Source organism: Pelobates fuscus, chromosome 4, assembly GCF_036172605.1.
Source record: "Pelobates fuscus isolate aPelFus1 chromosome 4, aPelFus1.pri, whole genome shotgun sequence".
Taxonomy (NCBI): Eukaryota; Metazoa; Chordata; class Amphibia; order Anura; family Pelobatidae; genus Pelobates; species Pelobates fuscus.
Window position 1 is genome coordinate 77,526,553 of NC_086320.1, and position 24,101 is coordinate 77,550,653.

Sequence of the window (24,101 nt, forward strand, 5' to 3'; positions counted from 1 at the left end):
TCCATGTATACAAGGTGATGGCTTGGAGTTGAAGAAACGGGGCCTGGGTGTATAGCGCTAAACCACCTATTAACCAGCAAGCAAACCTGCAACATTTGACCCAACCTGACAGTACAGGAGAGTTACGTACCCTGTGTGGAGATGGACACTCATGTGGCCCACTCATTTTGTCAGTTAATTGCATCTAAGGACACCCTATTCCTCTCTGAGTTATCTACACCATACAAGTTGTTTCAGGCTCTCAATTTTTTCCCAATGGTTCCCTGAGTACCTCAGTTACATTAATACCTGCTGCATAATCTGTTGTCAGTTAGTCTTATGAAGAGCAGTCTATATTATGTTCTCACTGACATATTTTTCTTGTTTTTCATTTAAAAATTGCAGTATACTACCACTCAATGTTTTCTACGTATTTGAGCAATCTATACTCTTTCAGACTGTCAATTTAAGCTTGATTTAAGGAATATAGTAAAATATTACTTGTAGTAAAGTCTGCAGATGCTGCCTCTGCCCCTGATCTGCCTGGTTGGCTGACATAATCAGAAGTGAATCTCTGAGACAATCACAATGCTTTCCAATAGGACTGGCTAAGACTGTTAAGGAGGTTGATCAGGGGCAGAGCCAGCACAAGCCAGACATAGCCCTGGTCAATCAGCATCTCCTCATAGAAAGGCATTGACTAAATGCAGAGGGTCTTCATGCAGAGCGTGGAAACACTGAATTCCCCAGGAAGCACATCTAGTAGCTATCTAAGCAGTGATCAGTGGAGTTATCACTAGGCTGTAATGTAAACACTGCATTTTCTCTGAAAAGACAGTGTTTACTGAAAAAGGCCCAAAGGGAATGATTATACTCACCAGAAAAAATACAAAAAGTTGTAGTTGTTCTGGTGACTATAGTGTCCCTTTAATGTGACTAAATATATAGCTATCGTCTAGCTCAGGAGTGGCTGTAAATGTTCGGTCACATACATCGGACAACTGACATACACATTTAGGTCATATAGCTAAATGAGAAAAAAAAACACCTATCCAAGCCAGCTGTATTTTTATACCTGCTATTGTGACTATCATTTTAAATTCACTTTGAATTTGAAAAGTTACTCTTCGGTGAGTGAATAAACTTGGTTTATTCACCAAACTCAAAACTGTAGTGAATTTAAATCCAAATGAAAAAGTAAGGCTAAAATATCTGATCTTAAAAAATTAAACTATCGCAACAGCTTAAATGTTCAGATTTTAATATTCTTCAATTCCATTTAGAGAATGAACCTCAATGTCCTTAAAGTTCTACAATGCCCTAATCGTAGTTTCTATATAGTGTTTTCTTGAACTCTGTAATCATTTATGACATATTATTTTTACTATTTCCTTTTGTATATTGCATCATCATGTTAGCAGATACATTATGTTCTGTTATCCATGTGTAAGGCAAATCATGTAATGTAAAAAAACAGTACAATATAATTATCTTTCCACTTCCATTAAAGGTAAACAGAATATGTTTATTTATTTATCTGTTGATCAAAATGATATTTGGGTTGAAAAAAAGCATATATTGTACATATGTACAATAATTCATAGATACAAACAATTTTACTTAGCAAAAATCTAATTTATACAAAAGAATATTATGTCAATTTAACTTCTTCTATAAAGATGATTTAAAACCACATTTGGTTGCAATCTGGCCAAGAAATTGAAAAGCTTTTCTTTTTGACTCCTTGCTGTAGCAAAACACCTGCACTGATGTAAAGTGTTTCCCTTAAACTTTTCATGGCAGTGTTCCTCGGAGAACAAAAATATACACAATGAAATAGTAGGATTAGCCAAAAGTGACCTAAATGGCCCAGGTAAATAGCTACGAGGAATTAAATTCACTAAAGTAAGCTTTTTATGGACGAAAAAGTATCCAAAGTAAGTTGAGACAAGACTTCTCTTTGAAAACCCAAACAAACTCTGCCTGTCTTTTGTTTCGCATTCGTTCTTTACATATACAAAGTAGACATATCATATGAAACACCCTGGGAGTATGGCTGGCTTACTAAGCTCGTTACTTTTCAATGTATGCATTGTCGATTAATTCATAAAAACAAGTGGCCAGGGTGAAAAGTTTGAATTAACATGTGCTTTATTTTGTTCTGTATCATCAAAACACTCGATGAGCAGCTTAGCTGTATATTGTGTTTCTACATAGGTGGGGGTAAGCATCCTGGGCAAATAACAAGATTTTATTTATTATTTGTATTTTTGGATTCTTAATGAATAGACATCAGTTGAGAGCTTGGTGTTAAAAATAAATGTTCATATTTAAATGGAGATTGCATAGGGGTTATTTTAGACCAGTCCATACATTTTTCTTTTTCAGCTTGAGATATGTCGAGTTCCATAATATCAGAATTTATTAGTGTAGGTATTTCTTTTTCTGAGTTGTTTTTTTTTTTTTTTTTTAAGATCAGAAATAACTTCAAGAATTCCAGTCCACGTTTCAAAATCCTTTGTCTTCAATAAATTAATTGTCCAGTTAGCAGCATGTATCTTCTTATTTGTCCACTGTGTCTGGGTACGAATAGATCTATCAGCACATTCTCCCAACTGGAACTGATTTATCCAACATATACGTCTCAGCATACACCACATGCTCAAAAATTGTGAAATTACATTGTAAAATTATCTCCAGTAGATTTAATTCGTTTTTTTCACCACTATGATGGTTGATGGTACTCAATTTAAAACTGTTTCCTGATAAAATGTCAACATTGTTAAATGGATCACCAGTGGCTAACAGCCATGCTCTTATTTCTAAGGGAATTCATGTAATGAGACATACATATCACTATTTACTTGTTTGTTTTTGCCATCTATGGCCATACACTTTGACATTGTTCTACTTAAAAATGTATAAAATTTAAATGTTGCTGTTATTTTGTAACGGTATGAACATGAAATAAACAGTTACACATTTTAAAATAAGCAAATTGTAAAAAGGAGATGCTAATGTCAAGTAATAATTAATAATTGTTCCATTTATTTAGAAAAATAATATATGCACAGGAAATGATAATGCCAGACACAATTTAAAAAAAATATATATGCTAAAGGACCAAGTTTTGAAATTAATAAATGTTATGTACCTCACACTGACTCATCTTCCTCTTCTCGTCCAACCTAATGCTTCTCATAGAGAAGTATTGTGGACGAGAAGTGCTTGCATAGCAAAATGCCACTCTTCTCCAATCAAATGCTCTATATGGGAAGCATTGGTTGATGAACCAAGTCTGACTCTGTTATAGTGGTGGAAGCACCTTCTATTAGTTGTCATGAGACAGCCACAAGAGCTGTGTTTAGCCATGCAATGAAAACATTGCCATGTCTAAGAAATTTCAATGTTACACATTTCTGTACTAAAATGAAAGGCACACTGTACCCTGACCACTTCATTGACAAGAAGTGATAAGCGTGCCTATAGTATCCCTTTATTTACTTTTATTGTTAATTATCGAATAATACAATAAATGACGTGCACACTGGGAGAGGTCTTGAGCCTGTAGCACAAGGATATGCTGTGATCTTTTTTGAGGAGACCAATTTTGTGGAGCTACCACAGTGAGTCCCAAGGTACGTTGTAATAAAAAGCGCATGTATCGTAGTTCTTTTCATTTTTTTGTTCATGACTTTTTTTTTTCATTTTCCTGTATCAGCTCTGCTTATTTGGTGATCATCGCAGTGCATGTTCTATATTTTTCACTGCATATTTGATTATGAGTTTTCACTTCTGCAATATGTATTCGATGGTCAGCCTGTCGGTTCAGTACATGGCATGTGATAATGAATTTGTGTGCTGAACATGTATGTATATCTAGGAAATTACAAATGATTGTATATGTGTAGATGAGTACCAGCACTTTATCAAACCAAAGGCATCATAAAACCTAAAAATATGTATAATATAATGTACCAATACCAGGGCAAGAAATATAAATACGTATTAGTGGAGTAAGTTAAACTGTTCCTTGAACAACATTTTACAGTTGCATTTTTTTTTATTTTTTTTTTGCACAATGTGATGACTTGATGCCTTATGGTGGTATTAAATTATTTATAGGGCCCTAGCAAATATGAAAGAGAATATTTGAATGCAAAAAATTATCCGCTGCCATCCAACTGGCTCTGATATTTTTTGTGTTTTGTTTTTTTCATTTGTTATATTAAAGATGTAATTTAATGAGTACAAATATGTTCTTGCCAAGAATGAGTTAATATGGGTTTACTGTTGTTTGCATGTTTATTATTTGATAGAGTATCTTGTAAGTGCGGGATCCTTTTGCCAATCGCACCATGACCTAGCAGTGCTTGGTAATGTGACTGCAATTTTGTATTTATTTTTTTATTTTTCCTCACTTTTTTTTTTTTTTACAATTTTTCTCACTTTAGTATAGATGTAGTGAAAATAATAAACTACTTATCACACCATAGTCATTTCCTTCCATTCACAAAAACAAAGTTAAAAATCAAGCCATTGCTTATTAAAACTTTAAATGTTTGAATATTTCCTTTAAAATGTATGCTGTTAGTCTTAATGGGACTGAGCAGTCTCAAAATATGTCCTGGAACATGTAAAAATCACGTCGCTTTCTTAAGTGCTGTTTATCAGAACCATTTCAGTTTTATTAACCTTTTTTCGTGTAAGGCACCGGAGAGTAACACAGATGTCTACCCTTTGAATGACAGATGCAAACTGAATGGGAATGTGCTCATTCCCCAGAGGTATAAAACAGCCTGAACATTGAAAATACACATATGGTCTGTAACCTCTTCCTTTAAACTTATTTTTATGGGCGACTGGTTCTTAGAATGCAGGTTAAAACAGAGAGGACGGACTGTGCACAGAGGTATTTTGACCCTCATTCCCAAAGAACGACTTCATCCCACCCCAATGTCTACATTTGTTAAAGATAGAGATTGCGTGCAACATTTTTCATTCTATTTCTCAGTTACATTTTTACATCGATTTATAGGCTAAAAAAAAAGTCTAGTCAAATTAGCCACCACCAATGTTTTAGCCACTGTGCCAGATCTTCTTTAATTATTTCTGGATTAACAAATTCACCCACTCTGATATTATTGGATTTTGGGATATGGCATTATATCCCAGTACCTATTATACTAGTCGATAATACAGTGTAATCCAAGGACTAGGAGAAAAGAGTGCTACATTGCACTGCACATTTCTTCTGCTTTTAACAAATGCTAGTTACCAGGGTTCTATGGGCTTAAGTCGGGTACAGAGTTCCAAGGCTACTGTGTACTAAGGAGTCCTGATGCAATTGCACCCACTCCATGACGTCTATTACATCAGCAGTTAGCATGATCTGTAATAGCTTTTATGACTGGGTTTAAGTTAAAGCTCTATGTATATCATAATATATGTCATGCATGAAATAAAAAATGAGCCTTATGCAGCATTTCGGAAAAAGTTAAAACTGGTAAAATTTCAGTGCATTTACACAATAATTAGTTAAAAGCATTGATCTATATTGCAGTGCATTGCATTTTAACTGTGAATGTCCCAAAAATACAGTGCCACCCATTGTTCAGGTTTCATGGTGTTTTGGAAAGTTACATAAATTTGCAAGATTGGGCCTATGTTGCCTTTGAGACCCTTTGGCAGTGCATGGATTTTAATCCCATCATGGCAAATTAATCACATCATCATGGCACACCATTCACAAAAGTTGACAACCCAGGGTATTCAAAATGGGGCATGTCCAGTCCTTTTTAGCAGCCACTTAGTCACAAACCCTGGTCAAAGTTAGTGTTCATATGTTTTTGCATTTTTTCACAAACAAATCTGCCTTTTTACCGATGATATCATCGTCATTATACATTTAACTGCTCTAAAACACTCATATTTGTGTTCAGCGATGTCTCATGAGTACAACAGTACCTCCATTGTACAGGTTTTACGATGTTCTGAAAAATCACAGGGTCAACTGTAGGACTTTATACCTGGAAATTTGATGGAGGTGGTTTGCTCAACCATCAGTTTAAATATGTTGTCCAACATAGAGGCTCAAATAATTCACTTACTCACTACCATTGTTCTGATGCCAGCTGTAGCTGTGAATATGAGTATTTTTGGGCAGTAAAGTTTGCGGCTACACAGATTCCTCTGGTACTGTGGGGCACACTATGCACCTTCTTGTAGATAGTGGTGGGGCACCATCCCTGTGGAATAACTTAGGGAATCGATGGCAAAAGCTTTCCTAGTGTCATTATCTGTGAGTGTCAGTATTTAAGCCTGCCAGAACGGCATACACCACCTCCACAGTATAATAGCATGCCTTCTTAATTTAATAAATTCACCTACCTGCCACACCCAGCCCCCAATTCCCACTTCCACCCCCAGAAAACCAAACGCCCACTGCAAAAATTAAAATAAAATTACAAACAGCTTTTTTTGCTTTGCTATGTTTATAGAAATAACAGAAAAAAAATGTCAGCTTGATCAGAGAGCCCTCTGATCACACTGATCACTGGTACAGTACTGAACTGTACCTCAGGCAACAGGGAAGTGGATACAAAAAGAAAAACTTTCCTGCAGCAATGCTTTCCTATGGGAATGATCTAATGTGCTTGCAGAGCTCGCGGCACGTGTGCGCAATAGCGCCCCCCCATCTGGTGACGTCAGAGGAGACAGAGCACCGACCCATTGCCGAGGGACTTTGGTGCTGTAAAATGGTGAGTACAGTAAGGTGTTTTTTTTTTACAACTTTTTATTCCTAGCACTATAGTATCCCTTTAAGTTGCAGGGTTAAGGGGACATGATCAATGCACCAAAACCACTTCATTGAAATCAAGTATTCTGGATGCCTATCATGTCCATTTAAGAGGGGAGTCCAGGTAAAACTTTCCATAACCTCTAACCGTAGAACAGGCAGTAGGATGCACCATTGTGGAATCACTGTAGGCAACCAGCTGATCTGCCCATCAATTCTCAATGATACCATTGAATAAAACATGGAAAATCATGCTTGTGTTCACCTTTTTCATGAGATGCTCAGTTTTCTGTTAAACATAATGCGTTTTTATCAAATTACATTTTGATCCGTTCAGTCCAGATAAAACCAAGACATATGTTGCAAATGACGAAAAGAAATAGAAACATTGTTTGCCTTATCTTGTGAATATGTAGCTGAAGCATGGAGCATAGAGAGCTGGCAAGAAGTTTATTTGCTCTTTTACAAAGATACGTATTGTACAGAAGATGCTTGTTTTTGAGGTACCTGCAGACCTGGTCTTAATTTTGTGCTCTACCAGAGGTAGCAGAAAAAATAAAAACAAGAAACACACACTGGATTACCGTGGTTGGAACCTGCAGTCCCCAAATGAAGGCTATAAGCAAAACTTGTTGGAAGAAAGAAAACAATTCATGCTGACTGTCAAGTGCAAAGGACAGTGTTTATAACTTCACAGACTTGTCAGACTTGACAAAGGATCAGGGGAGCCGAAACGTTGTCTACATTTTTGTACTCGCCAATAAAGCCTACCAGCTGAAGAATCTACTGGCCCAAACCTACTTTTTTGTTCTACTGGATTTGTCTGGAATGTTTTGCAGCACCCTAGTGGGAGTACTACCCGAAAAAGTGTGTGTGCAAGGTCCTCTGAAAATTCCACAAGACAAGTGTTTATAACAATGACTGACAATGAGCTAATGTGGTGACACAAAGTTACATGGTGATAATCAGGTAATAAGGAGGTGTGGATATTTGCATTTAATTTAGTTTTTTTTACACCTCACAATTACATTTTTGCTAAATATAAGTAAGCATGATATGTAAAATCCAGCGCAAGGCAGGGCAGGTAAGCCTACACTTTAATGATCATTAGAGAGATTCTAACAAACCTGCAGTTATTTAACTGTAATCAGGATTTGAGATTGAGCTCAAGTAACTCTTTTTACTTTAATTCTATTTTGGGGGCTGATAGTTACTATAGCCATTGCTGTCACCCACGAGTACCGGCAGTCTGATCGCAGGGGTTCATTTTGTGTTTGTATTTGTTTTGTATTACACAGTCATGTTACAGGGCTGCCACACACCTCATGTGTTCCCTATTAAGCGTTAATAAGTGTTTAGGGGTTTAACCCCTTAAGGACCAAACTTCTGGAATAAAATGGAATCATGACATGTCACACACGTCATGTGTCCTTAAGGGGTTAAAGAAATACCCCTTTCTCTCTTGTTGGAGATGTTTCCTTTTAGTTGAAAGTAGCAAGTTGAATTTTTAGTGTTGAACTTACCTAAGAGGTTTACCTTGACGTGGCAAGTAAGCTTACAGTTTAATGGCCATTGGAGTAATACTAAAAATCTCCATTTATTTAAATGTGTATAGGGATTTGGCATACTGCACAGGTATCATTTTTAGGGGGTTTGTACTACATATTCAGGCTGATGAAATACTATAGCTGCCTTTCAAAAGTAATGGGAGTTTGACGCTAGGACTTAATTTTGCCTATTTAAAGACTTTTTCCAGTTTATCTTTTTTTTGGCCTTAGAGTTGAGATCCTGTAGCCAAATCAAAGCACTTCCATTTTCAGTGAATGACTCTATTAGTTCCTGACCATGTGCATCCCCTTATGGTTATTTTCAACTTCACACAAAACATACATCGTCTTTTACCTGCACTGTCCCATAGAGCACCTTTGGGTTGAGGTAGGCTTGGAAGGCTTGCAACATTAACATGAAGCCAAACAGTCTTCAGGGATTTCGAGATGGCGTTATGTCAACATGTGTTGAATCTAAGCATTGCAGAATTCCATGCCTACCAACCGTCCCGAGTTAGGCAGGATAGTCCTGATTTTTGGTTCCTGTCCGACCATCCCAACTTTGTTCCCTAGTGTCCTCAAAAACTGACCACAAAACGCATAGTGCAAGATCATTGTGGTGTGCACTGAAACAGTTCTCCCTGCATGTCTTGGCCTCATTGGGCTGACTTGTGGGATTGATAGGCAACCTGGCATAAATTCATACCAGGCTGACCTGTCAATTCTTTGGGTGAGTCTGCCCTCCTCTTAGCTGCAGACACTGCTCTGGCTGCCCTGCTAGTTATACAATGGGTCTCACTCTCCCAAACAATTCACATGCAATATCAGTTTGGGAGTAAGAAATAATTTATATTGTTAATAGGTAGAAGCCACAGTGACTCCCACTGACCTCATACAGGTTGGAACTGGTGCTGCAATAGAATTTAAGACCCCAGAAGTTGACAAGAGTTAATATTGAGGTTTAATGACTTCTACATATTCTTGGAAGCAGACAGATGTCAGAAAACATGTCTACAAATCCCTTTTAACATCAATGGGTTTGTTTTACTCAAAGCTGCTGTTTATTACACAATAGTATTCTTTCAATTTATGCTTTGTACCTGATGACACATAATTACAGGAACATTTTCTTAACTTTAAGTAGAAATGTGTCAAATATTTATCACCAAGTGTTTTGCCTTATTTAAGATTTATTACTGTGCGTGTATAACAGGAACTTATCTGCAAAGCTATGTTTTTGTTTGAAATCATTACATGGTCCAGATCCCAATGATGAACAATAAATGTAATGTGATCAATTAAAAAGCTGAAAAAAAGTTTGTGGTAACATGTTGTTTTGCGTTTGAGTAATGAGTTATGCAATCCAAGTTTCTCTATTCCAGGCAGAGTTTTTTTTTATTATGTGTGGACATTTTCCCAAACTGACAGTATGTTGACATTTTGTTCTTTATTTTTCACGTAAAATGACACAGAAATTCAAACACAATTGATGTTCCTATGACTGTAAGTGGTTGTGATGCAAATAATATTTCTTCTTTTTTTTAGCCACTAAAAAAAGTTTCCATTGTATCTGTACCATTAACGTGAACAGTAATGCAGCTAAATTGATCATTTGGCCATTAAAAATGGAAACAGATTAGCTTAAGAAATCTCAGAACAGATAAACATTTGAGAAGGTGATAATTTCTCTTTAGTACATTTTTTAAGGGCTCCAACTTCTCAAGCCTATTATAAAGATAGATCCAGCCATTTTCACAGTAATAGGCAAAATCACAATTAAAGGGACGCTATAGGCACCATAATAACTTTATCTTAATGAAGTGTTTTTGATGTATTATCTGCCGTTTAGAGGGTTAAATCCCTTGGTTTATACAGTCTTAGTCACACCTGCCTATATGTGACTTGCACAACCTTCCTAAACATTTCCTGTAAAGAGAGATCTTTTGTTTCAACTTTCTTTATTGCGCAGTCTGTTTTTCTGGAAGTGCATACTCATTCGAGCAATGCTCTATCTTTGTCTCCTCTTCTTTTACCCATCAGCACCAAAGTCTCTCCTTATACCCACTTCCCTCACCTTCCCCCCCCCCCCCGCCAACAATCTCCCCATTAACCCCTCTCTCCTACACAGCCCCCTTCTCTTCTCTGATCTCATGCCCTGCACTCTTTTCTCTATTCTCTCTCTCCTACTCCCATTTGATCTCATCCTACACACCATCCATATAAAACCCACTCACACCTTTTGTCACTACCTCTCCTCTAGCAGCTGGTGATGTCTATCCCAATCCAGGGCTTGTCACCTTCTCTGCTCATACTAAGACAACCAGAAACCACAGAATCCTCATATAACCTCACCCCAGTTCCCTCTGGAACGCCCACTCCATCTGCAGCAAAATGAAATCGACAGCCATACACAACCTCTTCATATCAACTTCTCTCACACTGCTTGCACTCACTGAGACCTGACTGTCCCCCTATGAAAGTGCTACTCCTGCTTCTTTATTTTTTGATGGACCACAATTCTCCCACACTCCCAGACTCAATTGTAAAAGAGGCGGTGTACGTATCCTTCTCTCCTCTCACTGTACCTTTCAACCAATCTTCCCTGTACCTGCCCTATCTTTTGCTTCTTTTGAAGTTCACACTGTCCACCTATTTAAACCCAGCACTTTAAGAATTGCCATAATTTATTGCCCAGTCATCCTAGGCTATTCATTGAACACTTTTCTTCCTGGCTACCCCATTTCCTCTGCTCTAGCACTCCTTCCCTTATACCTGGGAACTTTAACATCCCATTCAACAATCACAACTGCCCTGATGAGTCTCATCTGCTCTCTGTAACCTCCTCCTTTGGCCTTATGCAATGTTCTAATTCAGCAACTTGTACCGCAGGAAACACTATTGACCTCATCTGCACTGATTTATGTACCACCTCTCATCTTTACAATGTTCTGTTTCCTCTGTCTGACCATCATCTGCTGACCTTTGACTTCACCATACCCCGTACCAAAATTTCACCACCCTCTGCACATCAATCTTGCAGAAACCTCCCCTATCTTGACCAGCAGCAATCCTCAACCAACTCCCAAACTCTTCTTTTACCCATCTCAAACCTCACCTGCCCTAACTCTACAACCTTTATCTCAACTTCACCCTCTCCTCTCAACTAGACATCGTTGAACCGCCTACATTTAAATGCAGCAAGCGCCCACAATTACAACCTTGTAACACAAACCAAATAACACTGCTGGAGAAAGTCTCACTCTGCGTCTGACTTCCTCCACTATACTGCGCTCATACAGTGTGGGTCTTTCCTCTGCAAAAACTTCTTCAATATCCTCATAATCACGTTTTGCCGCGACCCAAACACCTTTTTCCAACTTTTAACTCTCTTCTTTACCCTGTTGCTCCTCCTACCAACTTGACAGCCACAAACTTCAATGAAAAAATATTAACAATTAAGGAAGAGATCTCTCATCTCTCTCATTACCCTACCAATAATTCCCTTGTATCTCATTCATACTCTATCTCCTTCTCTTGCTCTGCCTCTCACTAATATTTTCAATCTCTGTCTTTTCTTGCACATATCCTTCACCTTTCAAGCAGGCAACCAGAACACCAATTCTGAAAAAGCCCATTCTTGACTTTAACTCCCCATCCTACTACAGCCCAATGTCGCTTCTGCTGTTTGTCTCCAAGATCCTTGAAAGAGTTGTGTATGCAAGATTGACAGACTTCCTTAAATCCAACACTCTGCTTGACCCACTCCAGTCTGGTTTCCGTGCTTGTCACTCTGTCAAAACAGCTGTGACCAAAGTATCCAATGATCTAATCGCTGCACATTCTCATGGTCACTATTCTATCCTAATTCTCCTTGACCTTTCTGCTGCTTTTGACACTGTCATCAAGAGCTTCTTCTCATCCTCCATAATCTCAGTGTATGAGATACTGTAGTCTCCTGGTGCTCCTTCTACCTCTCCCAGCGCTCTTTTAGTGTTTCTTTGTTTGGCTTGCCTCTTCTCCCAACCCCTCTTTGTTAATGCTCCCCAATGTTCTGTCTTTGGTCCCTACTGTTCCCCATCTATACTGCCTCTATTGGAAAACTAATAAGCTCCTTTGGCTTCCAATATCATTTCTATTCTGATGACACACAAATCTATCTGTCCTCTCCTGATCTATCAATACTCCGCTTGACTCCTGTCTCTGACAGCCTCTCTGCTATTTCCAACTGGAGGGTTGCTCATTTATTAAAAATTATCCTGTCCAAAACATAACTTCCGTGTCTGTCTCCCTCCAAGTCAATTGTGCCACTATTAGCTCAACCTCTCAGGCTTGTTGTCTAGGTTTTCCCTTTGACTTTGACCTCTCATTCACCCCCCGATCGCCAAATCCTGCTGCTTCCATCTCAAAAACATAGCGCACATCTGGCCCATTTAACACCAGATGAGGCTAAGGTGTTGGTCCGTGCTGCTATACTCTCTCGCCTTGACTACTGCAATCCACTTCTAAGCGGTTTTATGCGTTCCAAACTTGCCTTGTTACAGTCTATGATTAGTGCGACTGCAAGGTTCATCATCCTGTCCACCCATACCTCCCACTCCTCCCCCCTCTGTCAGTCCCTAAATTGGCTTCCCATAACATACAGGGCCCAATTTAAGATATAGCTAAACTTATTTTGATGCCTGTAGCATGCATTTAACCCCTTAAGGACACATGACATGTGTGACATGTCATGATTACCTTTTATTCCAGAAGTTTGGTCCTTAGGGGGTTAAGTCATCCAATTACCCTTGCAATTCTAGCTTAATACAGGTGATTGCTTTGATGCTTCTGCATACCTTCCAACTCTAAAAATGTAGGAGGGACATATAGGAGGCTAGCCAGTGGCTTAATCGTGTCAATAGGGTTGACCCGCCTAGAAAGGCACACTGGTTTAGAACTCTCTGCAATGCCCTAGTGCACTGAACATAGTGCAAGCATGTTTAATGATGTGCTCATGCTATGCTTGTTGTGGAACTAACTTAGAATGCAGGCAGGGCCGGTGCTAGGATTTTTAGTTACACAAGCGAAGATGCATTTTGGCGCCCCCAACCCTCATTAAAAAAAAAATGCATCTTCACCTGTGTGTCTTTCCTCCCAAGCCACAGACACACAGGCATAATTTTTCAGTCACACAGTCAAAGTCATACAGGTACACTGTCATACAAAGACAGCAATAATCATACAGAGACATACAGACACATACAGTCAGAGACATACAAGCAGAGATATACATGCATACAGAGACATGCAGGCATATAAAGACATACATGCATACAGAGGCATACCGTCATACAGACACATACATACAGACAGGCATACAGAAACATACATACAAAGACATTCAGGCACATACATACAGACATACAGGCATAAAGAAACATACATACAGAGACATACAGGCATGCAGACACATACATACATACAGGCATACAAAGACATACACACATACAGATACATGCATGCATACAGAGACATAACGTCATACAGACACATACATACATATAGACAGGCATACAGACACATACATACATACAGAGGCATACCGTCATACAGACACATACATACATACAGAGGCATACCGTCATACAGACACATACATACATACAGAAACATGCATACAAAGACATACAGGCATACAGAGACACACAGACACACACATACGTACATACAGAGACATAAAGGCATACAGTTACATACATGCATACAGAGACATATATACAGACATTCAGAGACAAACATACATCCAGTTACATACATGCATACAGAGACATACAGAAACATATGTACAAGACATACAGGCATACGGACACATACATAAATACAGAGGCATACCGTCATACAGATACATACATACAGACAGGCATACAGAAAAATACATACTCACACACACACACACAAACTCACAGACACATACTCGAACACACTGACAGACACACATACTCACATGCGCACACACACACTGACATACACACTCACGCACACCGACAGACACACTCACTCACACACAAACTCATAGACACACTTACACACACACTGACAGACACACATACTCACATGCACACACACACTGACAAACACACACACAGACAGACACACACAAACATACACACTCACACTCACATGCACACACAGTAATTAATAATACATTAAATGTAAATTTCCCACCCAGCCTCCCTACCTGGAGTGCTGGCGTGGGTCTCTCATTGGTGGTCCAGTGAGGCTGCTGGGAGGCGTGCGGCTGAAGTTGATTAGGAGGCGGCGAGGGAGCTCTGATCTCTCTGACCGGCTCCCTCGCAGGCTGTTTTCTGATGCCGCGGGAGCTGGAATATGACGTCATATTCCGGCTCCCGCGGCATCAGCAAAAGGTGCGCGAGGGAGCCGGTCAGAGAGATCAGAGAGCTCCCTCGCCGCCTCCTAATCAACTTCAGCCGCACGCCGTGCAGCTCCGGGGTGACCAGGCAGGAGGGAGCACTTCCCTCCTGCCGGTCACTGGAATTTTGCGCCCCCAGAGCCGGTGCGCCCTAAGGCTGAATGCAGGACAGGACATGAAATCCGTGACAGTTGGGAGCATGCTTCTGAACAATAAGATAGCCACTTATTATTGTGCTGAAAACACTAAACATATAACAAACTTCATCCTATGTACCTCATCATAGTTAACCTTTCCCACTGTTGTGGATTTCCATTCCTCACTGATGTTAAGCCAGCCAAAAAGTTGTCTGGAATTAGTGGTATGTGGATGACTAAACTGATGGTGTATATTTGTAACAATTCTGTTTACTCTCAGTCTGGTGCAGTATCTCACCATGCCACTATCTGTCTGTGGTGCTGTTACAGGCTGCTGTACCCAGACTTTCTCTGCTCCCGGCTGGCCTTACTTTGCAATTATCTCCTCCCTATTTATTTGAGTCTCAACCCCTTCTTCTTTGGCAGTTCATTAATATTGTTTTTGGTCTTGTCCTGTTGTCCTGCATAATAGTCTGTGTTCCTAAGCATGCTGCTTCCCTGTCTTCCTGGGCATGCTGCTTCCCCTGTTTCCTGAGCTGACTGCTTCCCTGAGTTCCTGAGCTAGCTGCCTTCCTGAGTTCCTTGTTCCCTGTATACAGAGGCATCCCTGCTCCCTGTATCCAGATTCCTTCCTTCTCTTACATTAAGTTATCTGCCCTTGTATTTGATTATATTGTGCTCCTTGTAAATAACAATACACTTGCTTTTGCCTTTATTTGTATGTATGCTGGTTTCTTTGCATGCTGGGTTCCAACCTCTAGAGGTTGCTGCTCTGGTCAGCATCCCTTCCTGACTAGACCTGTGACAAAACTAGACCTGTGTGGAAAGGAACTTGGCTGTGTGCTTGGTGTCTGTGTGGAAATGGGAAAGGTTTTGTCCATGGTTTCTGCATATACGTTCATTATGTGTGTTAGGAGTAAGACTAAGTGATAAAGTGTGGTGGGCATATCTAAAAGTATCAAATTACACGTACAACCGATGCTGATAACTTTTGAATATTCCTTTTTCTAACAAATGCAAGCAGACTCTACAAATGGTGAGATGAGGTTTTTAAATTATATTTAACTGAATGGAACTGACAACTTCTTCTCGTATCCTTTAATTCCCCGAGCCTCTCCATTTATCCCAGTGGTCAGCAGTGCTGAGGGAGCCTTGGTTCTGAGTTTTGGGTCAAGGTAAGGAGAAAAGTTTTTTTTTGAAAGCCGGACGGGGGCAGGGGTGGGGATGGAAGCAAGAGACCTAGTACTACTAAGTATAGGCACACTGTAATTTTAGGAATACAGATTTGTATATCAAGTAAAAAAATATATACAAAATACATTACATTAGGCAAACTATAATTCAGCTTCAGGCCACCAAGCCCTTAATACAAAAATGCATGTAGTAAATCATATTTAGAGAGTTTATGTCAAACCTTTAAAGCTTTTACCATATTTGACTGACCCATAAAACCTGAAGGAAGTTAGATGGCACTAGAAAATGTCTTTAAGAAAAGAAATTCAATTTCATTTTATTTTTCAGAATTTCCCCATCATTGAGAAACATATTATAACAATCTGAACGCGTTAGCCACCACTAAAATGTCATCACATCACGCTATGTCATATTAGCAAAGTGTAGGTTATCCTCAACCTACATTATCCTCAACCAATATTTTAAGTATAAAGGACATAATCCCAATTGAAATGTGACATACTGTCATACCTCCTCCCGGTCCGCGCTGCTCCGGTCCTGCCGTCCGTCCTGTCCTACCACGCTGTGCAGACGCCCAGCAGACATTGCGCGCGCATGCACAGGCTATTACTAGCTAGGGAGCGACTTGTTTCTGGCGTTTTAAAGGGGAAGTACCATTTTTTATCTTTGAACTGGCACTCTATTTAATTACTGCATTATTATGTTCCCTAGCCTATCAGCTCTCTCTTAGCCCTATTTATACCTCCCTCTTTCATCACTTCCTTGCCCTGTTGTGGTTTCTTGTAGCCCGAGAGTGCGTTCTGTTGGTTTGTCTGTTTTGGTATCTGACTTGTTTTCTAGTTATCCGTACTTCTGGCTGTAGCGGTACTTACCCTTTCCACGGGCCGGCCGGGGTCCTCTGTTCAAGCCGCGCGCGGTCCTGCTGCTGCACGAGCCGCGCGTGGTTCATCCGACGGCTGCAAAAGGAAGGCGGGCAGTGACCGCGAGAAGCGGTCACGTGTCCCGTCTGACTCTAAGAGCGCGCCGAGGGTCTCAGTGGGAGCCTAAATTGGCAAAGGCCTCCCATTGGTCCCTGTCATGCCACACTCCCCATACACTTACCTTTTGGGGCGTGGATGTGACAGGGGCCAATCAAAATAGATGTTTAGGCATATATACTCACCTTTTTCCCTTAGTTCCTTGCCCTATCGTGGTTTCTGTTACAGTTCCCTTTAGCGCTTGTTGTGTTCAGTTGTGTTCCTTCGTACTTGACCTTGGCTTTGTTTCTGACTACGCTATCTCTTTATCCTTATCTGTTCTGTTTGCCGGCTTGCTGTTTACTGTGTACCAGACCCTGGCTAGTCCTAGTTTACGCTGTCTCTTTGTGCCCTTGACCTCGGATCGCTCCTGACTCTGTACTCCTCTCATATACGTCGAGTCCAGCCATTCTAAGGTCCGGTAGACGTATCTCCCCTCTGTGTTGTCTTCTGTTGAGTTGAATCCTGCGTGTTGGGGTATATTTTCGTTAAATTACGATAGGGCCATGGACCCCGCAGATTTAGCTCAGCAGATGGCTTCTCTTGAGGCTAGGTTTGTAGAGCAGGATCACCATATGGATCAGATAGCCCAGGCTCTCCAGACGCTCTTATCTAGAACTATTCCAGCAACCACACCTAACCCTCCTACACCTCTTCTTCCTGAAGTATCTGCTTTGCCTAATACTTCGGCCCATTTAACACCTCCTCCTAGGTATGGAGGGGACTCTAAGACATACAGAGGTTTCATTAATCAAATAGAATTCCACTTTGAGATGTATCCACATTCCTTTCCCACAGATAGGTCTAAAGTGGGGTTCCTGATGTACCAACTTATCGATAGAGCACTTGAGTGGGCAAACCCTATTTGGGAGGCTAATGGACCTATGGTGCATGATTTCAATAGTTTCCTTACGGCTTTTCGTAGAACTTTTGACACAACTAAAAGGTCAAAAAATGCCACCAGAGCATTAATGAGAATTAAACAGGGTTCTAGGTCTGTGGCTGACTATGCCATTCAGTTTCATACCCTTGCTTCACAGGTAGATTGGACCAACAATGGGTTAACTACTGCATTCATGGAAGGTTTATCTGACACTATATTGGATGAGGTAGCAGCTAGGGAGCTTCCTATTGCATTAGAGGACCTTATTGACTACCTCATTCATATAGATAATAGGATTCGTGACAGGCTCTATACTAAAAACAGGAATAGACGTTTGGTTACACTTATTAACCCCAGAGTTGATAAACCTGAGAGTGTTAAATTATCTGAGGAGGAACCCATGCAATTAGGGGTTTCCAAACTCTCTGATACTGAAAAATTTCATAGGAGAAGGGACGGACTCTGCCTATACTGTGGTAGGAGAGACCATATGGTAAAAGAATGTCCCTTGCTTCCGGAAAACTCTCGCACCTAAGACCTTATAGGGGACTGGAATTGGGTGTGATATCTAAGTCTCCTAAATTGCCTCCTAACCATTTGCTTCTCCCTGTTTCTTTACATATGTGAGAGAGTTGCATAGCTGAGCACATACAAGCCCTGGTTGACTCCGGGGCAGCTGAAAATTTCACAGACTCTGGTTTTGTTAAGAAAAACAAAATTCCCATCAGAGAGAAGGAGATACCCTTGGCCGTTGAGGCCAAAGATGGTAGACCATTAAGTTCTCCAGTTGTTACTCATGAAACTATACCGTTACACATGTATACAGGGGTTTTACACTTTGAAACCATTCAGTTCCAGGTCATCACCTCTCCCTCTTCTCACGTCATGTTAGGGTACCCATGGTTACGTACTCACAATCCCATTTTCGACTGGGAGTCAGGGCAAATAAAATCATGGAGCGAAGCCTGCCACGAGTCTTGTACTATTGAAGTCACCCCTTTGAATTCTATTAATGTTCCTACTACTCCTCCTTTGTCTACTGTTATACCCCCCCAGTACTTATTTCTCAAGACTGTCTTCGATAAAAGGGAGGCTGACAAATTACCGCCTCACAGACCCTACGATTGTGCTATCAATTTATTGCCTGGCACTATACCTCCAAAGGGCAGGGTGTACCCTTTATCTGTTCAAGAAAACCGTGTCATGGAGGAGTATATTAAGGAATCACTAGAAAAGGGGTTTATTAGGAGATCCTCTTCTCTGGCTGGAGCGGGGTTCTTCTTTGTATCAAAGAAAGAAGGTGATTTAAGACCGTGTATCGATTATACCTTTAATCACGGAATTATTTGACAGGCTCAAACATGCTACTGTATTCACTAAATTGGATGCATACAATTTAATACGTAGTAAGAAAGACCACGAATGGAAGACGGCATTCAACACTAGATCTGGCCATTACGAGTATACTGTTATGCCATTTGGTCTATGTAATGCCCCAGCAGTATTTCAAGAATTTATTAATGACGTCTTAAGAGACTTTATTCACACATTTGTAATTGTGTACTTGGACGACATATTAATATACTCTACAGATTTACACACTCATCACAGACATGTTACAACAGTTCTGAAGACCCTTCTTGCTAACGGTCTTTATTGTTAACTGGAAAAATGTCTTTTTGACCAATCCGAAGTCCAGTTTTTGGGGAATTTGATTTCCGCTAAAGGTTTTCGTATGGATCCCCAGAAGCTTTCTGCTGTCATAGAATGGCCTCTACCACAAGGTTTGAAAGCCATTCAGCATTTTCTTGGTTTCTCTAACTATTATAGGCGCTTTATTAAAGGTTTTTCCTCTATTGTAGCGCCTATCACCCGTATGACAAAAAAGGATGGCAATACTCGTGTCTGGTCTCCCGAGGCACTTCAGGCTTTTGAATTTCTTAAAACTACGTTCGCCATTGCACCTTTTTTACAGCATCCTGTCCCCTCAATGCCCTATATTCTTGAAGTTGATGCTTCCAATATCGGGGTAGGTGCTGTCTTATCCCAAAGAGAGTTGCCTGAAAAGCCATTGCATCCTTGTGGCTTCTTTTCCAAACAAATATCCAAAGCAGAAAGGAATTATGATGTGGGTAATCGCAAACTCCTTGCTATTATTTTAGCACTTAAAGAATGGAGACATTTGTTAGAAGGAACTAAGGATCCCATCCTCATATTTACAGATCACAAGAACCTATCCTACCTTAGTGAGGCTAAAAGATTGTCTTCTAGGCAGGCTAGGTGGTCACTGTTTTTGTCTCATTTCAATTATATTATCACCTATAGGCCAGGTGATTGCAACACTAAAGCAGACGCTCTGTCCAGACAGTTCGAAACTGCTGACAAACAGGAGATTTATGTTACTCCTGTCATTCCCCTAGACAGGATAATAGCTACTACTATTTTGTCTATTTCCTCGTCCCTCTTGTAGGCCATACAAGCGAAACAAAGCATGGCACCTAGCGAGAGGCCTACTGATAAACTATTCGTTGATGTTCCCGAGAGATGGGATATTCTGTCGTTGTATCATGACACTAAGACTGCTGGACATCCTGGTATTTCCAAAACGGTGTCAGCTGTTTTTCTGTATTTTTGGTGGGATTCCTTATGCAAGGATGTCACCGACTATATAGGTGCTTGTACTACTTGTGCCTGTATGAAATCTTCTCGTAGAGTTCCTTGTGGGCTGTTGCATCCTTTACCCGTTCCCGAGAGACCTTGGTCTAACCTGTCCATGGATTTTAATGTTGAATTACCCCCTTCGAATGGTGACACAGTTATCCTAATGATAGTAGATCGGTTTTCCAAGATGGCTCACTTTGTGTCTCTTCGCAAGCTGCCCACGTCTAGGTAACTGGCACTTATCTTCGCTAGAGAGGTGTTTCGGTTGCATGGCATTCCCGTATCTATTGTGTCCGATAGGGGTAGCCTGTTTATTTCCAGGTTCTGGAAAGCCTTTTTTTTCGGAAATGGGTAATACTCTCTCATTTTCTTCCGCTTACCACCCCCAGTCTAATGGAGCTGCTGAACGTGCCAATCAATCTCTGGAGCAGTACCTTCGTTGTTTCGTATCCCACCATCAGAACAATTGGGCTGACCTTCTTCCTTGGGCTGAGTTTGCTCGGAATAACACTACTCATGATTGTTCCAGCAAAAGTCCTTTTTACGTTGTCTATGGCCAGCATCCCGTTGTTCTTCCGGCTGCTTTCTCCTCACAGGGCATGCCAGTTCTAGATGAGCATTTGGCTGGTTTGCGTAATACTTGGGAGCAGGTTCAGCGTTCTTTGGTGGATTCCGCTGCTCGCCAGAAGGTGCAGGCTGACAAGCATCGCAGGGCGGCCCCTTCTTATGTCGTTGGGGACAGGGTTTTGCTTTCCACGCGGAATATTCGCCTCCGGGTGCCTTCTATCAAATTGGCTCCCCGCTTTTTTGGTCCTTATAGTATTTTGCGTAAGGTTAATCCTGTTTCGTATGCCTTGTATGCCTAAGAATCTGCGTATTCCTAATGTCTTTCACACTTCGTTGTTGAAGCATTACGTATGCAACCGCTATACCCGGCATACTCCTCCTCCCCCTCCTGTCTCTGTGGAGGGTCATGAGGAGTTTGAAGTTTCTGCCGTTCTTGACTCTCGTTTCCTTAGAGGTCGACTTCAGTACCTGGTGCATTGGAAGGGCTATGGGCCTGAGGAGCACAGTTGGATTTCTGCTGACGCTGTTCACACTCCTCACCTTGTGCGTTCTTTCCATTCTTGTTTTCCTGCCAGGCCTTGCCCTCCCTGCCCGGAGGGCGTGTCCTCAGGGGGGGTACTGTAGCGGTACTTACCCTTTCCAGGGGCCGGCCGGGGTCCTCTGTTCAAGCCGCTCGCGGTCCTGCTGCTGCACGTCATCCGACGGCTGCAACAGGAAGGCGGGCAGTGACCGTGAGAGGCGGTCATGTGTCCCGCCTGACTCTAAGAGTGCGCTGCGGGTCTCGGGCGCGCTCTTTAACCCCTTAATGACACATGACATGTGTGACATGTCATGATTCCCTTTTATTCCAGAAGTTTGGTCCTTAAGGGGTTAAGGGACAGTGGGAGCCTAAATTGGCAAAGGCCTCCCATTGGTCCCTGTCATGCCACACTCCCCATACACTTACCTTTTGGGGGCGTGGATGTGACAGGGGCCAATCAAAATAGATGTTTTGGGCATATATACTCACCTTTTTCCTTTAGTTCCTTGCCCTATCGTGGTTTCTGTTACAGTTCCCTTTAGCGCTTGTTCTGTTCAGTTGTGTTCCTTCGTACTTGACCTTGTCTTTGTTTCTGACTACGTTATCTCTTTATCCTGATCTGTTCTGTTTGCCGACTTGCTGTTTACTGTGTACCAGACCCCGACTAGTCCTAGTTTACGCTGTCTCTTTGTGCCCTTGACCTCGGATCGCTCCTGACTCTGTACTCCTCTCATATACGTCGAGTCCAGGCATTCTAAGGTCCGGTAGACGTATCTCTCCTCTGTGTTGTCTTCTGTTGAGTTGAATCCTGCGTGTTGGGGTATATTTTCATTACACTGGCATCCTTAACCCTTGGCTTTGTTATTTGCTTTTTCTTCCGTCTCCTATCCTGACCTTGGCTTCTCTGACCTTTCTATTCTCATCCTTGTACCTTTTCACGTTAAGTCTGGCCATTCGAAGGACCGGTAATACGTCTGGCTTTGTGTGCCTTTTGAGCCCCTTAGTTTGCGTGTTGGGGAGCTTAACCTTGACACATACATTTGTGACAAACAGCATACTTAGAAAAATAAAGTTCTATTTTATTATGATATTTTTTTTAATGTAACATCCTTCCTTAAATGTAACTTCAGATTGGTACATATAACTTTGATATCTGAAACACAGAGACACTGGCTATCAGCTGTTACTTAAGATCATCATGAAATGTTATTACAATTTCACATCAACCGTGTCTATAATGGATTGGCTAGGTAATATGGCCATTGCAAAATCAGTCTTATTTATTGAAGACCAAGCTCTTTTTAACTTACTAATGACACATGTGACAATGCTGGAATGTATCTCTCCTGCGACACACATTTGACCTCAGCATAAATCCCACATCAAAGGTTAATATTCTGTGACGTAGAATAGATATAAAAAGAAAATCCCAGGAGCAGCAGGAGATGTTGTAGATTAATGTCCATTTAGGGCATTTTAATGCTCAATTTGAACTGGCACAAAATAATAGAATGTTTACTAAAACCATGTTTACTCCAAAGACATGGAAAGTAAGTTGAACTTAATGACTTCAATTCCATGCTCCAAATTTTTCATAACAGAAACCCTCTAACTTTTGCATTGGTGAAGATAATATATACATTTAAAGCGTTAGGCAGGTAAGTGTGCAGTTGTTTATAATTCTTTGAAAGGTATTAACTTGTAAGTGCTCACACATTTTAGATTGATGGAACCAGAGATAAGCACATGTTCTTGAATTTTGGTTCTTCCTTAGAAATAATATGGTGTTAGAGATATTGCATTAACCCCTTAAGGACACATGACATGTGTGACATGTCATGATTCCCTTTTATTCCAGATGTTTGGTCCTTAAGGGGTTAAAAATTAATGAGACCAAGGCAAATCAATTAGATTCCACATTTAGGTCATTTCATTAGATTTGTCAACAATAAGATTATAGAACTAGATTAAATCTTGAGAATTCTATAAAAATCTCTTCTTTATTTCTAGTAAATGATTTCAGACGATGGACTAAAAAGCGACTATGTATCTGTACTTGTACATTTCAAAAAGCCAAAGAGAAAAATAACAAACAAATAAAACATAAACTATAAAAATGTTGATAGAAAATGTGTTTTATAGGCATATACTCAGATTTCAGTTTCATTAAATGACCCTAAAACAATTGGCAGATGATGGTTCTTTGTTGCAAGACAAATATATTTTTCATAATAGTAAAAAACAATGGTAAAGAAATAACACATTTAAGTTTACATTTGGCAAGTCTACTAATTCTAAATAAAGGCGTTCAAACTAACCAAACCGGTTCATTTAGCTACTCTGGCCTAGATGGAAAATTATAGTCACCAAGACCACTTCATCTCAGTTA